We start from the raw sequence: 19,329 nt of genomic DNA, 5'->3' as shown, positions 1-19,329 counted from the left end.
TTAGTTGAATTTATTACAAACCCAAAAACAACTGTACATTGACACACCTCAACACGAGGGTATAGATATTCAAAGGAAACAGCATATAGCCAAGCCTAGGCACCCAATTCAGATGGTGCAACATAAACAGATCTATTAGCTTGAGAAGAAGGATACAGGCAATCAAAAAGCAATAGTCCAAATTTCTCTGCATCGAAGGTTGGGAAAGAAAGAGCATTTAAATCTATCCTTACTCTATCACTAAAGTGACATCCCTACGTTAATAAGGAAGCATTCTAATAAAAAGGAAAGGGGTCAGTAGTGGAGTCTCCCAAATAAGTCTCTCCACCATTTAGATAGATCAAGCAGCATAGAGCCACTATGGGAAGAGAAAGAGCTCGTTCTGAAATGCCCTCTCTTCAGAGGCAAGAAAGATGTGGTTGCTAACCCAAATTCCAACTACAAGTTATTCACAGGTAGGATTCCCATGATGCTCTCTTCACATGCACTCCACAATGGGCCCAGTCATGATTGTACTTTTCTATGGTGTTCACTAAAAACATCCTTTGAAACTATTCGTCCTTGGTTCCCTTGCCTTCTACCGTGTGAAACCGAATTCTACTCTTATCGCCTTCAAACCATGTAATTCCAACTTCTTCTCTCCTTGCCTAGCTGCAAAACAAAGACATTACATTGCCTAAAAGAACGCTTCTCCACCTACAATGCAAATGTGAGAAAGAATAGCTTCCACAGTGCACATGAAATTCAGGACATTAATCCTAAAGCAAGAGTTTTCAGGGGCTTGCATTTCAGGCCTACAGTTTTGGCTAACATAAGAACACATCACTTAAGCATTACAAATGTGCATGACTATGCATGTTTACCTAAGAATGGAAAGTAATATTATTAAAGACATTTAGTACGTGAGTAATGGCAAAACTTCACAACACGGTTTCTCCATGTTAACATTTTCTGCTAGTTACATTTATTTCTTACAATAACTTCTCATACTATCGACAGTGAACTAAAATATGCCACGTAAGTACATTAGCACAATTCACAATCCTAACACTCGCATTTACACAAGACAGGATTCTATGTGAGTTCACTCTACATATGAATATGATACATCCCTACAGACAAGTACAACATTTTCTGCTCCATCAGTGCCCCCTCTGATGACATTGTGTCAATCAAAGAACCTTCAAAACACCCTGTAAAGGAGACCGATCTAAACAGATGTAGTAGCCAACCTTCTCTGCCTGAACTCCTCGATTCACTTCAAGTTCCCATACGAACTGCCCTGCAGTCTTTCCATCCTTCTTCCCCTTTCCCTTAAGGAGTTCTCCAATTGCCTTGCTTAATGCCATTAATACTACTTATCATTTCGACTAAAATAATGATACAGATTATGAAGATCAGTATTGGTTTTACATTTGCAAACCACCACCAAATCTTTTTTTAATCTTATCCCATACTCTTTCAGCTGCCAAATCCTGTATATGAGAGTGTATACCAGTGATATTACTAATATACCCCCTTTAGATCCTTACTATTGTCAGGGATATAAGTACAACACTGTGGACCTTCAGCATTTGACAGGCTCTGCTCTCCTTTGCCAGTAGAACATCTAATGCAAGAAGATTCTGCATTACCATCGCCCTTATCAAGACTGTATTCCCATCAATGAGTAGCTACGTTTTAGCTGTGCTAACAGATAACGTATCCACTATGGTAGACAGTCTTCTAATTTTGATATCATTAAGCACTACTCCCAAACTAGATATTATTCCTCCAAAGATGTTTCCCCCAACCTCTCCAGCACTCATTCCAAGTTTTTCCCTGTTTTTGGTATTCATCCAGAACTTACTAAATCATTCGCATGGTATCTTTTTGGGAACACAACTGCCAAATAACACCTACCATACTATTTGCTCATCTAACATACAAACACATCCTTCCCACACACAAATTATGCTGTTGGTACCATACAAACTGATTTTTGAAAAAACATCTTCCAAGGGCCATAGACCAAAAATATATGATCGCATAGACTACAAATAGAGAATTGTAGGCACTTTCAGCTTGTCGTATGCAATCTTTCCTTGTTGTTTCCACTCCAGAGCTATTGGATTTGTCAATGCATTACAAACGGCCGAAAATGGCGATTCGCACCGTTTGCGAATGCAATTCACAATGATGCATGTGGGCAAGAGTGACCTTTTCCATAAAACATACTAAGGAGTAAACTACAACTAATACCATAAGTCAAAGGCAAGTGATAGTAAGTGATTCTCTCTTCAACTGATGTGGGTAATTGCCGGCACACATAACAATCTCTAACTTCCATAGTGTCTATATATTCATACAGCAACTTAGCATAAGCATTTAATGTGCAATCTCGTTAGACAGATCTACATGTAAGCAGCAACTAGTTTGCTCTATTAAGCCTTTCTCAGATCCTAGTATACCTCCCTTTGAGACAGCAGGAATAGGTGTGGATGTCTCATGTACCCCCACCCCATGCTCCTCGCCTTCGGGTGAACTTAAAACAGACTCTATAATGATTACAACTATAACTGCAATCACCATAATAATGAGTGAACGTACAATACACTTGTGCCTACGATTCGAATAGCCAGACTCATTTTAGAATAGCTTAGATTACTTTTCAAGAAGAAGAATAGCACACAGCGTCTCTTTTCTCTTCCAATCCCCATGTATGACAATGTTCTCGAGCAACTCTTGAGGTCTCAGAAAGTGTATTTTTAACAGTCCTTTCTCTACTGTATTTACACAGCTCTCTTTCTTCTTCTTCTTCTTCTTCTTCTTCTAAATGGAACCCCTAAATGCATTCTTCTTCCACTCAGGCCTAGGTTATCTTCTCCCAACAATATTACATACAGTCAAAGTTCAATTATTATTATTATTAAATTAGTTTTGTAACGCGCGCAGCTACACAAAAAGGGTTTCCTGGCGCCTAGCACAGAATTTGCTAGAACAGGAGCAGTCAAGAACCATTTGCTACTAAAAGAGCCAAGTTTTAAGATTTCTTCGAAAGCTGAAATAGGACGGGTCATTCTTTAAGGACACCGGAAGAGCATTCCAGATTTTGGGGCCTAGACAAGAAAAGGTAACCATTAATTAAATGGGGCAACCCAAAAGGTAACGGACCCGGGTATATTGCGGTAATAATAAAACAGTGGTCCAAAACCTATTTCTTTTTAAACTGATACAAGCAGTCCATATTCATGTAATTATTAGTTCGTGGGCGTTCACATCGAATCCGCGCCTATGCAATAATGCACTCAGCTGCTTCAATCACAAAACGAGTTATCGCTACACCAACACTAAAACAAATCGGAGTACAAGATCTAATTTATTGTCTCTAGATCATACAATTGATAATTCATAAATTTTCAGAATAGGATGTCGCCCAAAGAAGCGTGCACAAGAAGAGTGATCGAAAGAGTGTATATAGTGGATAAGTCAAAGTAATAATAAACAGAATGTTCACATTATTATACAATTACGATTTCGCAATTTTCCGTATTGAAACTACCTGGCCACACAAAACAATCAGAACAATTAATGTCAGTATAAATAAAAAGGACATCAACGTCAATTGTGTGCACTTTTTTTATCACAAATATGGGTCCACGGTAGAGATAATATCGTCGACGTTTCGACTCGACTTATGGTTGTCCGGTAATTTAACCCTGGACCATGCGAGTCTTCATCAGGACAGGAATTAGATGGGCAACAAGGGGTAACAAGTGACCCTACAAGAAATAAAAAAGGGGGGAGGATTACCCTATTGTAGTGATATATTGATACAAGTTATTTAAAAAAAACCACAGGGACAGAGTGCTTACCCTCGGGGTCAGGGCCAACAAGGTGTGCCTCCTTACTGGACCGAGTAGAATTCACTTCTGCAAAACATAATTAATGCAGGGTATAGGCAACTCATACTATTAGACCATGCGTGCATAGCAATCACGTGGGTCTATGCATGATATTTTACCTTATTCATGATTAAATCATCCATCTCTCAACATATTCAGGAGTTGTGTCAAGTTCCTGTATCCAACGATCAGGAAGCTGTTGTAGAGAAGGAATACCATAAAGATATATCCAAACCGACTTGTAATATATAAAAAACATCAGCACTCTAATGACACCCAAAATATTTACCTTTAAACTAGTGCCTCAATTCACAAGAAACCGCTCCTGTCCCAAACGATCAGGAAGCTATAGAAACGAGAGATAAAAAGCGATGCTACGAAGTGACTAGTGTGTCACATACTGGCAGGACTCAGCAGAGTACTCCGAGTTGTAGAAGGAGTCTCTTACCGTACTGCCGTAGTAGCAGGCTACTCAATCTCCCAACCTCCAAGTGGTTCTGAAAGACTTCCGCGTTTCAGGAAGTATCACCTGACTCGTGTGTCGGATCCCTATTCTACCCATTGGTAGACATAGTAGAGGGACTTTGCGTGAGCCGGGACATTTAATTTAAAATATATTTGTCCTTATTTCTATTTGTAATGCTGCATCAAATCAGTGCATAGTCCTGTTACAAAACCGTAATTTATATTCAAACCAGACCTGTACAATCGGGCGCGATTGAACATGCTCCATTTTGGATTGGGAATTCAACTAGACCTGCGAAATCGGGCGCGATTGAACATGCGCCATTTTTTATTGGGAATAACTAAAACGATGTGTATGGCTTACATCGAACAGTGCTGCATTCAATTAAGGTCACAAATAATAATAGGTGCATGACATATGGACAGCAGATTAGAACATGCCAATTATCCACAGGTTCAGTAAATTATTAAATATTTACAAAACATTTACAAAACACAGGGCTATTATACATGTCATTAGCTCAACATAATCTAGACAGTGATAAATACAGGTATATAGATTATAGAGTAATGAGGAAAATTGAATTTTGCCCTGTTATGTGTCCCTATGTGCTCCCCAACATGTAATATATGTGCATGATCGCTATGCATATTTCCCCCCCATGACCGAACAAAGACGCATTTACAGTTGCGTCCAACGTTAGTATGTCAGTTATCCAGTCCTCCTGAAAGCAACGTGAATTAGGCTTTTAGGCCTATGTTGCCAACGCCTTTACATAATGCACGTTAAATCATCGAGTTGCACCCGTTTCTAGGCCTCACAGGGCCCGGACACCAGATTCAGGCCTCAAGTCTCCTGAAGCACTCCGAGAGATGCAGCCCCGCCCGCATCCCTGACCCTTCACTCACTTCCTGCCAAGCAGCGTGGTGCCCGGCTCGGCTCTGGCCTGCCTGCCAAGAATATGTTATGCCTACAGTTATCTGTTCAGCTCCCCGGCTTCACATTCCTTGCTAACAAACTGCATAAACATCTCCATCTATAGTCTAGTCTTCCTGTCTCCATGCAAGCGATTTCCTGAATTAGTATCCATAGAAGATCCATAGTTCACGCAATACATGAAGAAATATATGCACACACTAGCTTTTAGTGACAAGTAGCCTTTGCCCTGATGACTTTTAGAATCAAGCAACATGTACTCTAAACACTAGATATCAGATATACTATAGGTACAGGTCGTTCTGACATCCCAGACTTTAGTCTCCTCTTCTAGTGCTAGGAGTCAGCGGCCCCCAGCTCTCCCCAGTTACACGTCATGACTCGTTTGCGCGCACCAGTAGGTTAAAGGTTCCAGCTGCCCATGAAGCCCCCTCCATGTGTCCACCCACTTATGACACTTCTGTGACGTCCACATCACACACCTCCGTGCACGCCCTGTGCACGCCTTCTTTTCACGCCCATATGTTCTTATCTTCTTCTTTTCACTTGTTACGCCTACTGTATTCAATGCAACTGTATGGTTTTACTATATATATTGTATGCTGTTAATGAAATGTTGAGATCGAGGTCGAGATTTGTCCCTTCCTGAGCCTTAGCAGGTGATGGAACCCGATGTCCATTGGCTCGAGCCACTTAATTAAAGCCCGTATGACTCAGATACCACGGATTCTACCTCTTATTTATTGAGCTATCCTTTTCAGTTAATGCATAGAAAAATAGTACCGATAATTATTTATTTATTTACCACATAATGGCGCCCGAATAGGCTGAAGCCCCTTCCCCACGCGCCGGCGATGTAACGCAGGCCCCCTGACCCTTCTACAGCCGTGACGGACCCCTACTGTGCACCTGCAGGTTTTCCTGCTTAGTCTCCCTCAGGCCCACGGAGGAGACGGAGACTGCGGTCCGGCATCCAGACGAGGCGGTGAGGAAGGCGGAGCGTCCCGACCAGAGCCCAAGCCGAGAGAGCAAGGTCCGAGGTATCCTGAGGCCCACCTGTTTCCGAAGCCCGAGGCGCATGCGTAGTGCGTAGTAACCAGACGTCGTAGCAGTCCAGTCCAGTCAAGTTTCCGAGGCCTTCAGTTTTGCTTCCCGGTGAGTCCCGTTGCAGGGAACGCATCTAGACGGGTGCATTAATTTGTGCCCGGTCCGACGGGTTTGGGTACACAGATCCGGTCCGACGTGTTCACCTAGGTGGATACGGTATGACGTGTCTCTTTAGGAGACCGGTATGTTCTGTACTGTTTTAGCAGTGCATCCAGTAATTCTAGTAATTCTGTTCTCTAGTATAGTTTCTCGAGAAGTTCCAGTATTATGTTTTCGATGTATTATGTTTTCAATGTACTAGGTAGTAACTGTTATTAATGTGTATTGATGTCGTGGTATGAATGATTTGTTTTGCTATTCATTACTGTGTTCATTGTGTATTGTGTTCAAGTTCAAGTACGTTCAAATATGCCTCTGTTTTCAAAGTTACGTCAGATAGGGACCAGAAAAGCATTACTCGAAGAATCAGTTCCTGTCCCTCCCAGGGACAGTCCTGGACATTTCATGTATCATAAACATGGCTTAGATGCCATACTGTATCTAGACTTATGGGTGGATTATACCAAGGATCTCGAAGAGAAATATAGGTGGCCTGTTTCAGGAACTTGGGATGCCGAGTGCATCATGAGAGTAGAGGAAGCATTATGGAAAAAGAAAGCCAGACAATCCCAGAAAGATGCCATAGAATTGTGGCGTAAAGAATCGCATAAAAGAACAGAAAAAGAATTCAGGAAAGCAGAATTAAGTAGGGAATCCTCAGAAAAAGCCCAAGAAAGGGAACTACTAGAAGAAGGTGAACGAGTTAGAGCAGAACAGTCAGACAGACAAAGAAATGCCCTTATTAAAGGTATGTATCCCCTTCTCGCCGAGGGTCTGCCTAAGGCGACCCCGGAAACACCCTGTAATTTACCGCCACCATTGGTCCCGACTAAGCTACGTCATAAACCGACCGCAGCTGAAATTTTCCTTTCTTCCTATTTAGACGACACTGTCCCAGAATATGCAAATCCGAATCCTACCCCGCCTGTTCAACCTCATCACCCTGTTAATAACGTAATTACTGTTCCTCCAGCCATTGGTCCCGGGAATCCTTCTAATCCGCCAGTACCCCAGGACCAACCCACATTACGTATGCCTACTTTACCAGTCACATTACCAGCAGCTGCACACTCCGTATTAATTGATGATTCTAGTTCAGGAGGAGCAGGGGGAGGTATTCCTGTCACCCCGCCTCAAGTAAAACGAACGACATTAAGAGAAGCAGCTTTACAGCGCACGCCAAAAGTGGCGACATACGCAGCCCTCAAACATTACCTTACTGATTGTAGATATGATCCAGTGCCAGGCGAAGATAGGATGATATTATATTCCGTACGTTTACGACGAGTTGCAAACTTTTTGACTACCATGCCAGATATGAAGGAACATTTAGACAGAATATATCATTTCATCCGAACAGGGGAGAAACCAGAAAGTATTCACGAGGCTATGGCACACAGGAAAGTCGAGATTCAAAGTATGATTTTGCAGTTCTTGATAAATTGTTTAATAAGAGAACAAGATCATCCTGATAAAGACAAAGACGAGATGAAGGTCCTGACAAGGTGGAGTGACAATATAGCGGAAGGAAAACACAGTAAACAAAATTGTATAGAAACCATGTACAGAAAGATTCGTAAAGAAATTCTAGACATACACGAAAGGGAGAAAGCAATGAGAGTAGCCGAGAAAGAGAATGACACTTCAGACGAAGATGTAGACACCGAGAATCCAAACAGAATAGCGTACGTAGGTAGGACGAGACCTTTTGACAGACACACACGCCTAGAATACAAGAAATCTTTTCTTCCTCCCGTATCAGAACAGTGTTCTCTTGAACATTTGTTCCAGGCTACCGATAAAGTTCTGAAACTACGAATAGGTTACAGTGAGCTTAGTACCATGCATGAACAGGAACTAGCCCGGTCAGCAGTCCAATGGACTAGTGATTCTAGCACGTTTTCAGACGAAGTAGTGGCCCAAATGTTTCTGAAGCTTCCCCCAGACGAACAGCGACTGGTGGGTATGTATATGATCCAGCACCTCATTACACTGTACGAGAATCAGTATTCTGATCCAGGTCCTTTATATAATGTATTGGACGAGTTACTCCTAAACAGATGGAAAGGCCTAGGTACCGATTTGATTAATGTCATTCTAGAACAACGTCATGAATACAGAACGTTCCTGACTCCACATTTTGTTCCTGTTCCACCCCCATTCTACATAGATAGACAGAATCCTTTGCGAGAAGTGCATCCTGTTAAGGGAACGGGGGGTGAGCTCGAACGAGTATTTGTTTACACCCCTTTAACGAAAATAGAACTACTAGAAATGAAAAAGTTAGTGCCCTGTCACGATAAAGATCCAGCAGGGTTCCACCGTGAATTAAAAGACATGCTCCGTATGGGAGAATACACGTATCCTGATATCATTAAAATGTTAAAGGTCCTGTTGCCTGCGGGCATATATGAAAAACTCAAAGAAAAAGAATGGGAGGTGGGAGAGAAAAAGATTGACTGGACAGCATTAGAGAATGAAGATAACACACGAGTTCCTGGTACCGGTCTCGGGGAAAAGCCAAAGCATTGCCCGAGTTGTTAATACAAGTCTTGCCAAGATTACTAGCTACGAAAAAGGAAGACTGGGATGCCATCTCAGCCTGTAAACAGAAACAAGACGAAGACACTAGTGATTTTTATTCCAGATTTGAAAAGTGTTTCATTATTAATAGCGGCTTGAAAACAAGTAGTGAGTCGTATCCACATCTTTTTGTTACCAAATTAGTAGAGAATTCTTTACCACAAGTTAAAAATCGAGTACTGAAAGTCGAGAGTACCTGGCAAGCTAATACCCCGTCCCAAATGTTACAGATGTTACAGTACCACCAGAACCGAATCAGGGAAGAGCAAGAACACGAAAGGAGACGTATGAAAGACACGAAAATGAAAGTATTAGTGGCACAGTCTGTTCCAGCAGATAGTCAGAAGAAGGGTACGAATCAAACTAGTCATTCCGCAGCTCCCGTTAAAGGGACATGCAATTACTGTAAACAGCCAGGTCACTATATAAACGAATGTACAGTTCTGAAACACAACATAGCTACTGGTAAGACGAAAGAGAGACCGCGTCCTCCTAGACAGGAACATGTTCCGCAGAACGCACAACAGACAGTTACAGTACCGCAGCCTATAGCTGCCACACAACACGTTACACAACAGATGTACCAGTATGCACAGTCAGATTATCCAGAATATCAGCAGTATTCATGAAACAGCCTAGAGAGGGAGGTTGGCTTGCCTCTCATCGAGGTTCCTGTAGATCAAGAGGGTCCCTATGTACACAGTCAAGTATTAGGGAAAGACAGAAAGTTTTTGATTGATACAGGGGCAAGTAGGACTACCATCAGTCATGACGAGGTTCCAGGGGCTCCTCTCTCAGGCTCAAGAAATGTTTCCCTGGGATTTTCAGGAAAGCCTATTGTTAACGAAATATCGAAACCAGTTTCCCTAGAAGTTTGTCCATTGTCCCGAACTACAGACTTGTTACTTACGAAATCATGTCCTGAAAACTTACTTGGTATTAAAACATTGAAAGAATTGGGTGCCGTAATTTGTTGTTCTCCGGAAGGAGTGAGATTGTTTTTACGTGATTTTAAAGGACATTATGTGTTAAGAGATTTTGATCCAAGACTACTGAATGTACCACAGCATTTATGGGCGCAAGGTCCAACTGATGTAGGTTGTATGCACATTACACCATATCGTGTTACTCTGAAACAAGGTGTTGTATTACCCCAAATTCGACAATATAAGTTGCCACCTGAGGCTGTAGCAGCCTTATCGAAAATTATTGACGAGCTCATCGCTCAAGGAGTAGTTGTAGAAACTGACTCCAATGTATGTAATTCTCCTATCATTCCGATTCTTAAACGTACTGACCCAAATGCACCTCCAGTTTATCGACTAGTGATTGATCTTCGAGAACTTAATAAATGTATCATACCCCAGTACCCAGTAGTTCCAGATATCTCTTCCCTATTGACTGCCATTGATTCCGAAGCTACGTTCTTCAGTGTTATTGATCTCAAGAACGCTTTCTTTAGTGTCCCCATCCATCCAGACAGCCAGTTCCTTTTCGGATTCTGTTTAAATGGAAGAAGCTATAAATTCACACGTGCACCTTAAGGTTTCACAGAAAGTCCTAGTATTTACAGTCAAGCACTTAAACGGCAACTAGACAGTATTCACATGCCAACTGACACTGCCCTGCTCCAGTATGTCGATGACCTATTGGTCACAGCCCGTACAGAACGTGACTGCGAACGTGCGTCACTGACAGTCTTGTATTTTCTGGCAGAAATGGGGCACAAGGTGTCCCCTTCGAAACTACAATTCTGTGTCCAGCAAGTGGTATACCTTGGACACTTGCTGTTCAAGAGGGGTAGACAGTTGACACCTGACCGTATCCAGTTAATAGCACATCTTCCACAGCCCAAGACACAGAAGGAGGTACGAGCTTTTATCGGCCTCACTTCTTACTGCAGACAATGGATCCCTCAGTATGCATACCTAGCCAAGCCACTGATACAGTTAACAACACAGGAGGCAGCGACATCGACTGTCCTCCCTTGGACCCAGGAACATACACTTGTTTTCAACGAATTAAAGAAAGCTTTATGCCAAGCACCTGTTTTAGCGACACCAAACTATAGTAAGCCTTTTACACTTTTTGTCACTGAACGCGATGGTACAGCATTATCTGTTCTCACACAAGATCAAGCAGGACAACACAAGCCTTGTGCTTATTTTTCTAGCACATTAGATCCAGTAGCCCAGGCTTTGCCTGCGTGCCTCAAATCAGTTGCAGCCACAGCTTTAGCTATTAGACAAAGTGATTCCATAGTGTTAGGACACTCCCTGACAGTACAGGTTCCACACTCCGTGGAAGTTCTTTTAAACCGTACACAGACTCAGCACTTGACAATTGCAGGATTAACAGGATATGAACTGACACTGTTCCAGCCACACATAGAAATCAGACGCTGCAACATATTAAATCCTGCTACACTGTTACCCTCGATTACCTCAAATCCTGCAACACATGACTGTGTGGAAGTTATTAACACCATGACAAAGCCAAGACAAGACTTGACGGACATTGCATTACCTGATCCAGACCTGACACTTTATGTGGATGGTTCATGTATGAGAACAAGTACAGGAGAGTTAGTAGCTGCATATGCAGTAACTACTGAAACTGAAGTTATAGAAACACATCGTATTGACACCCTGTCTGCTCAAGCAGCAGAGCTTATCGCTCTGACCCAAGCCTGCATACGAGCCAAGAACCTGAAAGTAAACATATATACAGATTCACGTTATGCATTCAGAGTCGTACACGACTTTGGAGTCCTCTGGCAAGAAAGAGGTTTCATGACCTCTCATGGAGCCAAGATTCAGCATGGCCCCCTCATTCAGGCTCTGTTAGAAGCAATACATTTACAGACAGCTATCGCCATTATGAAGTGCAAAGCACATACGAAAGCCACTGACACCATTTCCCAGGGTAACGACCTGGCAGATCGAACAGCCAAGCTTACAGCTCAGACTCCAGACATTCCAGTTAACATGACAAAGACAGACGTTCCAGTCCTGACGACTTGTATGACAGTTAAGGACCCTACACAAGACGTACTAGACATACAGACACATGCTACTCCAGACGAAATCAAGAAATGGTCTGAACAAGGAGGGGTCCAGACAGATCAGGGATGGTTGACGAAGGGAAAAGCCACATGGTTTCTCCCCGACTCTATGGTTCAAGTCATTATTAATACAGCACATAGTCCAGCACACTTAGGAGAAAAAGCCATGTTAGACAGTATCCAGAACCTCTGGTTTAACAAGCATTTACGAGCAGCAGCGAAGCAGAAAGTGCGTACCTGCATGATCTGTTGTCAGTTCAATCCAGGTAAAGGTGTCCCCGTGGAACAAGGTGGATTCCATCCTCCTGATCACCCTTTTGAAGTCCTCCAGATGGATTATATCCAGATGGATCGATGTCGAGGTTTCAAGTATGTCCTCGTAGTTGTCTGCGCTTTGTCCAGATGGACAGAAGCATATCCAGTCCCAGATTATACTGCCGCGACCACTGCCAAGCAGCTGGTTCGTGAGTTCTTCCCTCGCTATGGTTTGCCCCGGGTCGTGTATTCAGACAACGGACAGCCATTCTCGTCCGAACTTATGAAACAGGTATCACTTCTGTTAGGGTACCAGTGGAAATTCCATTGCGTACGACATCCCGAGGCAGCTGGCCTCGTCGAGAGACACAATCAAACTCTGAAAATACGAATAGCGAAGGTCTGTGCAGAGAAAGGTGTAGATTGGATGGTAGCCCTGCCGGTTGCCCTCTTCTATATGAGAATGGTCGCTCACTCCCGATCTGGTTTGTCACCCTACGAAGTAGTGTTCGGTCGTCCCCCAAACATGTGGGGTACACCTATGCCTCGTAAAATCACCGATGTTGACAGTAATATGCTGACAGATTACCTAGCTACCTTGATGTCTGCACTACTCTCTTGTCGTTCACAGGTCGCGGCTGCCTTTCCAGACAACACCCAGGTGAAACCGCACGAGGTCGTTCCCGGTGACCTTGTTTTGATCCGCAACTTCGATCGTTCAAGCCCTCTGGAGCCCCGCTGGAAGGAGCCGAAACTCGTTCTGATGACCACAAGGACCGCCGTAAAGCTGGAAGGAAGAAAAGGCTGGCTCCACTCCAGTCACATCAAGCGTTTCCATGGACTGCGTCCAAAGACTTTTTTCAAGGACTGCCCTGATACTGACTCTAAACTTCCCCTGTTAGAGAAAACTCCGCAGCAGGAGTATAAACTGAAGTTGAGGTCTAGTAAGTCAGACAGCGTTTAATTGTTTAAGTCCCCCTCGGGTGAAGCGGTTAGACAGGTTCATGACATGTATAAGATAGACCCACATAGTGAGAGAGATAGACGAAACTTCAAGAAAATGAAATACTGTAAAAGTCTGCGAAGCAGATGCATTGTTACGTTATTGTTTATGTTATTTCTGAGTCTTACGATCACATGTATAAGTTATATGCTACATGTATTTTTTCCTCCTCCTGGTTCGCATTCACACTTTTCCTCTAATGATACAGTAGAACACACATTTAGTGAACTACCCCCTCACGAGTTATCCTATCGACTTGCAATGCGCAATAATACTTTTATTCGTATGTTACACTATTCGTACCAGACCAGCAAGGCCACTAATTGCTGGGTATGTGGTCGACTCCCCCCTTTTCAGACAGTGAAGGGAGCTCTGCCACTCTTTCCCTATCCGTTTTCACACAATGGTTCGTGTGGAGGATGGTTTACGTTAACGTCATTCTTAGACGATAAGTCCCTTCTGAATAGAACCTGTTTCCCAGACAAGGACGGTCTTTCCCATAGGACAGGGTTAGATCTAGAAAATGAAGTATATGATCTAGGTAATTTTTCCTCTAACCTCATGGTTTTGAATGTTCAGTCCGAGACCACTCCAGACTTGCCTTCTATAACAGTTCTACCAGTGAAAGGCGAATTATGTGTTAGAAAGAATGGTTCAGTACATCTGGGACATAGTGAATGTACTACTGTGGTCGAGTACAGTGACAGTGGGAAATCTACTTTCAAAGCCTCACGTCATTCTTATTTTATATGTGGTCAGACCGCATATGTACGTTTGCCCCTAGATTGGGACGGAACATGTTACATTGCCTTCCTACTGCCACCAGTTTTCCTGGCCCCGTCCGATTATCACCGAAACACACATCTAGTACACGTCAGACATAGAAGGGAGATTGAGTCCCCAATTGTCGATCAGACTGAAACTGCATTAGAACAGTATACGGATTTCAATAAAGGTTTCTTCTTCTTCATAGGTCCTGTCCAGAATAGTAAATTAATACGCAGGTTAACCAGAACCCTTGAAGCAGTAGTGAATGAGACTACTTCCGCCCTAGGTAACTTAACAGAAGAGCAGTCTGCTATGAGATTTGTTGTTCTTCAGAACCGCCTTGTTCTTGACGTCATACTGGCCGATAGGGGCGGAGCTTGTAGAGTCATCGGATCTAGTTGTTGCGTTTTCATTCCTAATAACGCACCGTCTGTGTATTCAGCAATAACAAGACTTCATAAAATAGCCCATCAGCTACACCAGGATCCAGGCACCTGGACATGGTCCGGCTGGCTCTGGAGTGTAATATCTGCCTGGGGATGGAAAGTATTGTCATTCCTAGGAGTAGTAGTAATGATCATATTCAGTTGTTGTCTCTGTTTACAATGTGGCCCAGCGATTTGCGGCTTGTGCGCTACATCTTGTATTCCACGTCCAAAGTCCTATTCCCAAAAGATAAAAGACGAGTAAATGATGCTGTATGAACAGATAGATGGTCTCATGAATATTGATGTTTCCTGAAGGGAACGTAGGGAACAAGGAGGGAATGAGGAAAATTGAATTTTGCCCTGTTATGTGTCCCTACGTGCTCCCCAACATGTAATATATGTGCATGATCGCTATGCATATTTCCCCCCCATGACCGAACAAAGACGCATTTACAGTTGCGTCCAACGTTAGTATGTCAGTTATCCAGTCCTCCTGAAAGCAACGTGAATTAGGCTTTTAGGCCTATGTTGCCAACGCCTTTACATTGTGCACGTTAAATCATCGAGTTGCATCCGTTTCTAGGCCTCACAGGGCCCGGACACCAGATTCAGGCCTCAAGTCTCCTGAAGCACTCCGAGAGATGCAGCCCCGCCCGCATCCCTGACCCTTCACTCACTTCCTGCCAAGCAGCGTGGTGCCCGGCACGGCTCTGGCCTGCCTGCCAAGAATATGTTATGCCTACAGTTATCTGTTCAGCTCCCCGGCTTCACATTCCTAGCTAACGAACTGCATAAACATCTCCATCTATAGTCTAGTCTTCCTGTCTCCATGCAAGCGATTTCCTGAATTAGTATCCATAGAAGATCCATAGTTCACGCAATACATGAAGAAATATATGCACACACTAGCTTTTAGTGACAAGTAGCCTTTGCCCTGATGACTTTTAGAATCAAGCAACATGTACTCTAAACACTAGATATCAGATATACTATAGGTACAGGTCGTTCTGACATCCCAGACTTTAGTCTCCTCTTCTAGTGCTAGGAGTCAGCGGCCCCCAGCTCTCCCCAGTTACACGTCATGACTCGTTTGCGCGCACCAGTAGGTTAAAGGTTCCAGCTGCCCATGAAGCCCCCTCCATGTGTCCACCCACTTATGACACTTCTGTGACGTCCACATCACACACCTCCGTGCACGCCCTGTGCACGCCTTCTTTTCACGTCCATATGTTCTTATCTTCTTCTTTTCACTTGTTACGCCTACTGTATTCAATGCAACTGTATGGTTTTACTATATATATTGTATGCTGTTAATGAAATGTTGAGATCGAGGTCGAGATTTGTCCCTTCCTGAGCCTTAGCAGGTGATGGAACCCGATGTCCATTGGCTCGAGCCACTTAATTAAAGCCCGTATGACTCAGATACCACGGATTCTGCCTCTTATTTATTGAGCTATCCTTTTCAGTTAATGCATAGAAAAATAGTACCGGTAATTATTTATTTATTTACCACAGTACAGATAGATGTTCTACTCATTGTCTAAGTACCTAGTAATGAAACTTGTCTGTTAATTTCCTCCACCTCATTCAGTCCAGCGTCCACTGTACCCAGGCAATGTATCCATTTACACTCCCTCATGTTAAGAACGCTATGCAAATCTCCACCACGTGGGTTGGCTGTCACTTTTCTACAACCTACCACTTCAAACTGTCCTCAGAGTGCTCAAAATTCGAAAAATGTTCCACCAAAGGTGCTCCCGGGGTACGGCAGCGTATACGACTCATATGCTGCAGGATCCGGCATTTGACCTTCTGTATGGTCTGCCCTATGTATAACAACCCACAGGGGCACATGATGGCATATATTACCCCTGTGGTATTGCAATTACTGTGATCCTTCAAATTATATGTACACTCATTGTAGCTGAAGGAGGTACATTCTGTTGTCAGTGGACATGCCTTACACATGCCACATTTGGTATGTCCTACCACCGCAGGCAATCCCCAAAGTGTAGTCTGATTCACTGTTTGCCTCATCGGTAGTAGGGATTTTACCACATGCTCCCTGATGTTTCTACCCTTGTGGAACGCATGTAGTGGTGGTCCAATCCCTCCAAGTTCTCCACTAATCAGGTGCCAATGCCGATTTATACATCTCTTTATGGCATTACTTTTTGTGTTAAAAGTCATAACACACACCAGTCTGTCCTCAGTAGTTTTTGGTTTCACACTCAACAGAGGTTCTCTATGATTGTGCCACGCACGTTTCCGTGCCTTTTTTAGTAGCCTTAAGGGATACCCTCGTTCACTCAGTCTCGCTATTAGGAGTGACGATTCATCAAAAAAGTCCTCCTTCTTGGAACAGTTCCTACGCAACCTCAGGAACTGCCCAAAGGGCAGATTATCCCTTAGGTTGCGGGGGTGATGGCTGGTATATCTGAGTAATGTATTTCTCTCACTGCTCTTTCTGTGTAAGTTAGTATACAAAAAAACAGCTTCTGTCTTAATTTGTATGTCCAAAAAGTTGATTGAGTTGTTATCAAAGTCAACCGTGAATTTGATGTCATTAGAACAATCATTCAACCACATATGGAATTCCGTTAAATCAATTTGACTACCCTCCCAAATAAGGAGGACGTCGTCAATATACCGGACCCATAATAAAATATTATTCCGGTATGGGTTATATTGATTCAAAATGTATGTTTTTTCATATTCACTCATAAAGATGATGGCTAGATTTGGGACAAAGCTTGCCCCCATAGCCACCCCCTTTGTCTGAATATAATATTTACCCTGGAAAATAAAAGTTTTTTGTCATGGCAATTGAAAGTAATTGAATGATTAACTCCGTCGGAATTCTATGTGGGGCATCTCTTTTATTCAGGACATATTCTATGCACTCCAGCGCTGCTTGCTGAGGGATGTTTCTGTATAGCGCTGTGATATCCATAGTAGATAGTAAGCACTTATTACTATCATATGGCCGTCCTTCTACCAACTGGATGGTGTGCATCGTGTCCCTTATGTATGTGGGTGTGGAGATGGCAATAGGTTTTAGAAACACATCCACATACTTGCATAAAGGTTCAAGCAAAGACCCACATCCTGATATGATGGGCCTACCAGGCGGGGCATCCAGATTTTTGTGCACCTTTGGGAGAGTATAAATGGTAGGCATCCGCGGATGCTTGTTGTTGAGAAACTGATGTTCGTGTTTAGTGATTAACCCATCTTCCAATGCCTTTTTCGTCAATTTAGAGATGGAATCACTTATCTCTTTAGAGGGATCTTTTATGAGTAAGATGTAATTCCCTTCCACAGCTAGTTGGGAGAGTATTTCAGTTTTATATTTTTCAAGACTTTGGATCACTATAGCCCCGCCCTTGTCGGCGGGCTTTATTATGATATCATTGTTGTTTTTCAAGGAGTATAAGGCAGCTTTTTCTGGCCGACTTATATTATAAGGGACGTACCGCCGTCTGGTTAGTACACTTTCCACATCACGTGTAACCACCTCTTCGTATGCCATTATTTTGTGATCCAATAGGTGCAAAGGAGGACTGAATTTAGAGGTAGGTCTTAATCCACTGCCTGAGAAGACAGGATTATAGGGAACTTTTAGAAAATGATGTTTCAGTTGAATCTTTCTAAAGAATTGCTGCAATTCAATTTTCAAATTGAAATTATTCGGTACTGTTGTAGGCACAAAAGGTAGTCCTTTAGAGAGGACGTCCTGTTCGGTGGGTGACAGTTGGTAATCAGATATATTAATTATGGGGTTCTCGGGTTTGTGCACTACCACCTGTAGTGCTGACACCTCGTCTGAATCTCGCCATGGGAGTCCTGTTGAAAGCGTGTCTGCTTTTTCCCTCTCCCCGTTCCTCTGTTCCAGGGCGCAGATCGACCCCCCCTGGGTCTCACCCAGGGGCGACCCCTCCCGGGAGGACCCCACCATTGGTCCTCGCCTAAAAAAGGTTGCTGTTCAGGATAACTTTGGGCTGAGTTATTGGCACCGGCTCCAGCACTTGTACTAGGGCGCTCTGTATCACTGTTCGAGCCGCTACCAAAAGATGATCCAGAGAAGGTATTATACCTCTTATACCCCCCTCTACCTCTGCTTGCCAAGCCCCCTCGTTGGTCTCTGAAAAAGTAGCCCTCTTGTAAGTATGGGTACGTTACTTTTTTATCATATGTTCTTATATCTTTTGCCACTTTTTCTAATTTCGTACCTTGTGTGTATATGTCAAATTCCCTAAGAGTCTTCTCATGTTTCTCTAAGGCCTCCTTAGCATTCACCAAAGCCTTATCGTCAATAATCTCTCTCTTTAGATCCGCAATCTCCTTTGTTAATTTCTCTACCTCCTCTACTGCAGTTTCAATGCCCAACACCATCCAATGTCTTGAGCAGGTGTTGGGCACGAAACTGAAGTTTTCTTTAAATTTCGGATTTTCCAAAAAGATCGCTGGCTCGTTGCGTACCTGCAACCCAATTGGAATTACGTTGGAGCGGAGGTATTTGGCTAGGGTATGACCACGTAGTCGTGTTCGAATACGTTTTTTTTCCAATCTTTCTAGTCTAATTATCTTCCCATTCAGTGATAAATCACTGGTGATGGTATTACTAGTTGTAAAGGTACCACCTCCCTCTTCAGTTAGGAGTTTCTCTATATAATCTTCGCTATATGACAAAGTCTCTCTTTCAGACATATTATAGCCAACAATTGAACACTTAA

This window comes from Lissotriton helveticus, chromosome 4_1 (genome assembly GCF_964261635.1).
Source record: "Lissotriton helveticus chromosome 4_1, aLisHel1.1, whole genome shotgun sequence".
Lineage (NCBI taxonomy): Eukaryota > Metazoa > Chordata > Amphibia > Caudata > Salamandridae > Lissotriton > Lissotriton helveticus.
Note: the sequence above shows the minus strand (reverse complement) of the source record.